The sequence below is a fragment of the Plectropomus leopardus genome, chromosome 13, assembly GCF_026936395.1.
Source record: "Plectropomus leopardus strain MGB_pleo_1.0 chromosome 13, ASM2693639v1, whole genome shotgun sequence".
Lineage (NCBI taxonomy): Eukaryota > Metazoa > Chordata > Actinopteri > Perciformes > Serranidae > Plectropomus > Plectropomus leopardus.
Window position 1 is genome coordinate 33,553,598 of NC_142188.1, and position 7,094 is coordinate 33,560,691.

The following is a 7,094-nucleotide window of genomic DNA, read 5'->3' on the forward strand; positions in this document are numbered from 1 at the left end:
CCCATTTGAATGTGACACCTGCAGTCCACCAGCTCCATCACTTCTCTTTCCCACAATGAGCAACTATTTTCACTCCTCTTTTAATTGCAGCCAAATAATTGCGGGTGGAGCACAGCAAGTCAATCATCTTCTCAAAATGACAATTATACATTGGTTGATTTTCTTGACTGATCCAGGAGCTGTGAATTCTTAAACTCTAAACACTAGCGTGTTTACTAAGTAAATGTGTTGATCATCCCACCAACATCGAGTTGATTCTAATGACAAATGACTTGTTCACTTATTATTATTATTATTTTTTTTTTTTTTGTTGCAATTATTAGGACAGTGTGTAGGAACTCTCTCTTTCTCATAAGTGAAATTCTTGACATTTAATATTCTATTCATTTTGTAAAACTGTTTAACATAATTTAACAGAGCTGGGGACGGCTCCAGTTAAAGATATATTAAGGATATAATATCGTTGGGGATGGGTCAAGTTATAAATTAATAAATTCAAGTAAAACGTAAGCCATCCTCAACCCTGTTATATCCTTAATTAATGTATAACCTGAGCCATCCTCACAACTGTTACATCCTAACTGATCTATAACTTAAGCCAGTCCCTACTCTTATATTCTAAATTAATCTATAACTGTGTAATGATAACTTAAGAAGAAGTGACACAAAAATTAGTAATTGATGTTGTACTGTATATCATCTGGTTAGAACCAGTTTCTAGTTCTACTAGAAACTAGTTCTAACCATTTTAAGAAATCAAGTTTTGGCAAGAGATACTACAAACTGAAAATACTACAGTACCAAAGAGCCATGGCTGCTGTTGTCATTTAGAATAGGGCAGCTACTGGTGTGAATCAGAGCGGTAGAGAAATAAAAAAAACATTGTCGTTTACAGATGAGAGCACAAAGCGCCGTAGTTGAAGAATCTGTCTTCATCTGGCACATATACACACACCCCACCCCCAGCAAGCTGCAGTTAATATGAGGCTGCAGCTCTGAGAAATGAAACATTTCACTTTGAACTGAGAAGAGGGCCAGCTATGAGGGGAATGCTGTTCACTGGCTGAACAACTAAATCCTCTGCTGCAAGTGCGACAATATGCTCATTAAACTGACTGCTGCAAACATAACATTTGTTCTGTTGTAACAGTGTGCGTCTGTGTGTGTCTGTGTGCGTCTTTGTTTCACAGACCCCAGCCTGCTCCACACTCTTCCACAGGTATTCATTAAAAAACACAAGTTTGGGCCTGATGAGGAGGCAGTGGATGAAACATGAACCAAGGAGCCATGTTTTTTTCTTTTCTCTCTGATTTTACAAAACGCAGCCGTCGGCTAACAGACATGTACCGACAGCATCACCATCAACCCCTCACTCACGATCTACTGCAACTTCATTTGACATCATTTGACTGTAAATCCCAGTAAATGTAGTTATGTATTGTCTCAAATGTAAATGTAATGCTGACATACTGCAGATTTAGGAACCAGCCCTGCATCACATGTGATATTAGAAAAAGAATTGTTTTCAGAGAAGAATTGCTTAATATGAGAAACTTTGTGAGGCCTTTTTAACAGTCTCTTCAGCTTCCACCACAGTTGTCTGTATATTTCTACATGTCATTGATGTCAAATCACAGGCTGCACGCTGTCTGCACCAGGGCTTCATGCAGATCCAGCTGCCGAGAAGAAACGCATTGACAACAACATGGAGAGTCGTCCAGCCTTAATCTGTGCTTTAATAAATCCTGTCTTTACATCACTACAAACTAGCGTTTCTGCTTTTGGGTCCACCAGAAAATGAACCATAACAAATTATTTTCTTAGATAAAATTGATTGATTGATTTCTCTGAAAAAAACAGCCTATTCTCAATTTAATGTCGTCACATAGCTCTGCTCTGTCAGTGCTCTCTGCATTCGAGCGCAACAAAAGCCATCTTCTGCATCCAACCGGAACACAGCTAGACAGCGTCAGATAAGAGTGTGCTCAGGTAGAACCGGTGGCGTAGGTATGATATACTGGTGGACGGCTGCATGGCACATCCACATACAACACACATGGGCTGCGTCACTTGAGAATGCAGCTGGATGGAACCAGTTCCAAAAACGACTGACTTTCATTCAAGTCCGGCGTTTGCTTCCCATGTGGATATGTATGTGTGTATGTGTGTGTGTGTGTGTGTGTGTGTGTGTGTGTGTGTGTGTGTTTCTACACATTATCATGTGCCTCTTTTGCCGAAATCTAACCATCTTGATGGTCCTTGTTGGTTGACATGCTGTTATGTAAATATAAGGACGTGCTGCATCAGCCCACCGTGTGCATTTGTTGACATCACTGAAACAGTATCCTGGAGCGCAAACAGCTGACACAGAAGAACACCCAAAACGTCATAAGTAGACACAGGAGGTCACTGACAGAGCAGCATGTGATGAGTTGGGATGAGAATGTATTGAGAAACTCATAAAAAACTAAATAATAAACGACAACATTCATGTATCTAATATCCAAATATCCAATAACTGACCAGGCCCTCCTTGAAATAATTCAAGACCTTTTCATATGCTTAACCAAAGTGCTTGTCTAAACCGTCTACTATCAGTAGACGATTCTGGACATGAATCTGGGGTTCCAACACATTCTCATGCCAATACATCACATGTTGCTGCTTTGCAGTGGACTTCCTCGTCTGCATAATATGCTCTACGTATCCTTCTGCATCGACTATTTACATTCTGTAATGCTGCTACCTGGACATCAACAAAAGTACTGCCAGGGATGGTTAGGTTTAGGTCAAATCTGGTATCATAAAAAAAACCATTGCATTCGACAGGAAGCAAACACTGGACTCCTACATTAATGTTCAGGATTTGTAGGACCCATCCACCACTCCTCCCACCTGCTCCTCATATCACATTGTTACCATCAGCATTTCAGCCTGACACTGTTCAGCAGCATGTCATGTAAATGCAACAGGTTCCGTCTGGCTGCATTCTCAACTGCTTGGTCTGCGTATCATGCTGCCAAAGCAGGCTGTTCAGCTGTGTATCATTACACAGTGACCTGTTCTGTCCCGCCACATTCTCAGCTGACAAGACCGACAGCATATCATGCAGTTGCAAATCTTACACTAACATAACGGTATTTGATGACTTTGGAATGTGAACCAGATTTGGGTTTTGGTGTTACTGTCATTCAATTTGTATGTCCAATACTGATCCCCGACCACCTCCATGCAAGTCCAGCATGGTATATTGTAGTAATGTTTCATTAACTCAGACCCCCCCAAAAAAAAACCCATAAAACAAATCATTCTGCATTCTCTCTATATCATAATTATGAAAACCATTTGTTAATGCACAAATGTATTCTCGAGGAGACAGTGTTGGGCAGAAGGTCAGGCAGGCAGGTACAGATTTCAGGGTAAAAGCTTTAGGTTGCAGGTCCAGGTTCAGATTCAAATACAGGTTCAGCTGGCTTAGAGTGCAATTGGGAGCTGGGGACCTCAGGCAGACTACCTAGGAACTATTGCTCAGGTGATCATGCAGGGTCGCTGTGTCTGTCAAAGGTAGAGGTATAGCTGCAGCTCAATTAAAAGGTTGTGATTCTGTCTTTTGTAAGCTGCTAACTGGCATGGTGTTTGCATATTTGGTTAACTAATAAAAGATTGTTGGGGAGCGGCACATCTGTTTTGTAGAAAACTTTAGTCCCTTTGTTGACTCTCTAGGATTTTGAGGTCAATTGTTTGTTTGGTAGGTGCTAACCTAGCAGTTTGTGGCTTTATTTAACTGGGGACTGTCCTGGCAGGCTTAGTAATAGCTCCTAATAGATATCTTGTTGCGGCTTTGTTGGTTTCCAGTAATTATTGTTACAGTGTGAGAAAAGATGTACTATAGGTGGAGGGGCGCCCGCTAAGACTGTAAATGCACAGACCCCAGTTGATTGTGCAATTTTGCACGAATTAAACAAAAACAGAACTTTGTAGTTTTTTAAAATAAAATTAAGGGCCATCACATTTTGTAATGCACAACAGGATACTGTATACTCTTTGACCTTAATGGCCACAACATGAAACACTTTTTATTCTCTATTTCAGAGTCCTCTACATCTGTAAGCTACAGAGTCTTTATATCTGCAGGAGGTATGTGTCACCTATGTAGTTCCTACTAACAGTCCTGACAATCTGCATATTGCAGCGATGATCCTCTGATCTGAACCAACGTCATTTGCCTGGGAAACAAGGAGGACAGAAACTAAACCCACAAATTCCTCATATTCATTTACCTATCAAGCTACCATTAAGTCATACACATGCAAATAGCATTCTGAAAAGCTGCATCCACACACCCAAACTACTACAACCTGGGGGGACAAGGATCAGGATGTTCTTGGTTCTTAAAACAGACTCTGCTTGAGTAGTAGTAGTAGTTCAGTAGTATGGTTGAAATGACTTTGGTGGTTCATTGGCTGTTTTCAGTACATGGACCTCTTACCAATTTTTCGGAGCTCAACTTAGGTAATTAATGAACTGGAGGAGCTTTGGTCAAAATAGCTGGGCTTTCTCTTCATATTTCTATCAGAGGTGCAGGTATAGGTGGGTTTGAAGCTGTGAAGAAAAACTGACTAGAATTATCACCCTGCGGTTGTATGCCTCAGTGAGCCCCTCAAATTGCACTCACAGTTTACATCCATGTCTTTGAAAACATGGTGGCACAGAAGACCGGGTTTCTCACACATTCATTTAATAACAACATCTGCCGCCACATTGATTTTGGATTTTTGGAGCTGGACCGTTCATTAGGAGCACTGTTGAATACTGTTTAGTTATTTATTGCACCACATTAGCACATCAGCTGCTCCATGTCGTCAGGTGCAGGTTGTCAGGTGTAATGAAAGTGAAACTGAACCGTTCATTGTGCTGGGCTGCTCCTCTTGTCCCTTACTCTGATCAGCTTTGACCGAATCAACAGATCAATTACCCAACATGCAACTCAAACTCCTAAAACTGCTAAAAATGGAAATAATGATGAGTTCCCCCTGCACTGTCACAGACCTAAAAAAAAACACAATTTAGAGAGGGGACACACACACAAGAAAAAAACAACAAACAAACAAACAAAGGAGAAAAAAATGGGAAATTTGCTGCTGTTTGATGACTTTTGACCTTTTGGGTGTAAAATGTCACTTCATCATTTTTATCCTATTTGACATTTGTGAAATTCTGTTATAATTAGGAAATAAATTCCTGAGTTATAGCCCAAACCATGTTTTGTGAGGTCACAGTGACCTTTACCTTTGACCTTCCACCACAAAATTATAATCTCTTCATTTTTGAGTCCAAGTGGACTAAATTTACAGAGATTTGCTAGAGGTGTTCATGAGATCCTGTGTTGACACGAATACAATGGACGAGGTCACAGTGACCTTTAACTGTTAAATTGGAGGTTTGTGCCAAATTTAAAGAAATTCCCTGTGTGTCCTTGGGATATTGTATCTTTAAGAGTGAGACAGATGCAAGGTCATGGTAAAGTTGTCCTTTGAGCTCGGACCACCAAAATCTAATGAGTTCATTCTTCAGTCTAAGCGGACGTTTGTGTCAAATCTGACAAACAGGGTGTTCTTGAGACATCACATTAACAAGACTGAGATAGACAAGGTAATAATGACCTTTGACCACTGAATCCTCATCAGTTCATTGCTGAGTCCAAGTGGATGTTTTTTTTTCCAAATTTGAAAAAGTTCCCTCAAGGCATTTTTAAAACTTTGTGTTCTTGAGAATGGGATGGACAGACCGACGGACGGGCAGATGACCCAAAAACATAATGCCTATGACCATGGCTATCACTGGTGTGGGGGCATAAAAACTCACGGCCATACTTTGTTTTATTCTGGGTCATTTTGTGGATTGCCAAACTATAACCAAACAGCAATTATACCATGGTCAGTTTTGCTTGAGGTGTAACTTTCATTGTTAAGGTTCAAATTTAGAGACACAAAAAAAACTCCAGTCAAGTTAAAGTTCATGTTGTTACAAACATTTACAAGCCGCACATATACACTTGTGAAAAACTAAAGCAAATCTCAAAAAGAATTATTAAACAGAATTATAGGACATGAACTACTGTTTCAGATTTACCTTTAAATGAGTATTTGGAATCTTTTTAAGTAATAATTTAAAGTCTCAAATCAATACAACCAGAGTTAACCATTCAGCATGCAAAAAATTCTTGTTCTTAGTGAGTTCTTTCTCTGAGGGCATCGACAAAAAAAAAAGTCACAAACACAAGACTGCTTTGACTGACCATCATCATGTTGATAGAATGCTTGAGACTACATTTCAATCATACTTAGAATAACTTTACTATCTGCTATCTATTGAGGAAGTCACTGTGCTGGAAAAGGTCCTCAACATTAAAGAGACTCACATGTCAGCTCACTCCTCTTCTCTTCTTTAGTCCAGTTTCTATTACTCATCGTTTGCCTATTGTCTTACCTGACAACACCCTCCTCAGCTTCTCCTATACACAGTCATCACATTGTATTAATTGGTTGGATGGGTTGGGTAGTGACTCATGCTGCAAATCTATCTCAGTAAGGAGACTATCAAAGCAATATTATCTACTGACATTTCTAAAGGCCCAGACACAATAAACCAACTTTAAAAAACTAATGTGATGAAGGCCAACTGTTGTATCGCCTCACGTCCCCTTTGTCTTGGCCAAAAGTTCCACATGAACACATTGCGAAGACTACAGCCAACGACCAACCAGCGCTTACATTCTGGGCCTGTGTGAGAAGAAATAACTCTCCATACCAGCAGGTGGCGGTAGTCTGTATTTGTCGTTCAAAAAGGAAAGCCAGAAGACTGATGGGACAGATACCAGAGGTTAGTGAGCCTGTTAGCAGGTCTCGATTTCAAGCCCTCTTGACATTAGCTGTTTGTTTACATTTCTCACTTCCGTTTCTTGCTGATGCTGATTAAACATGCTGAATCTCCCAAAAAAGCAATCAAAGGCCAATAATGGGCAACGACGCAGGACACACCAACACATTCTCATCCCAAGTCATTACATATTGCCACTTTGTGGTGGAACGCCC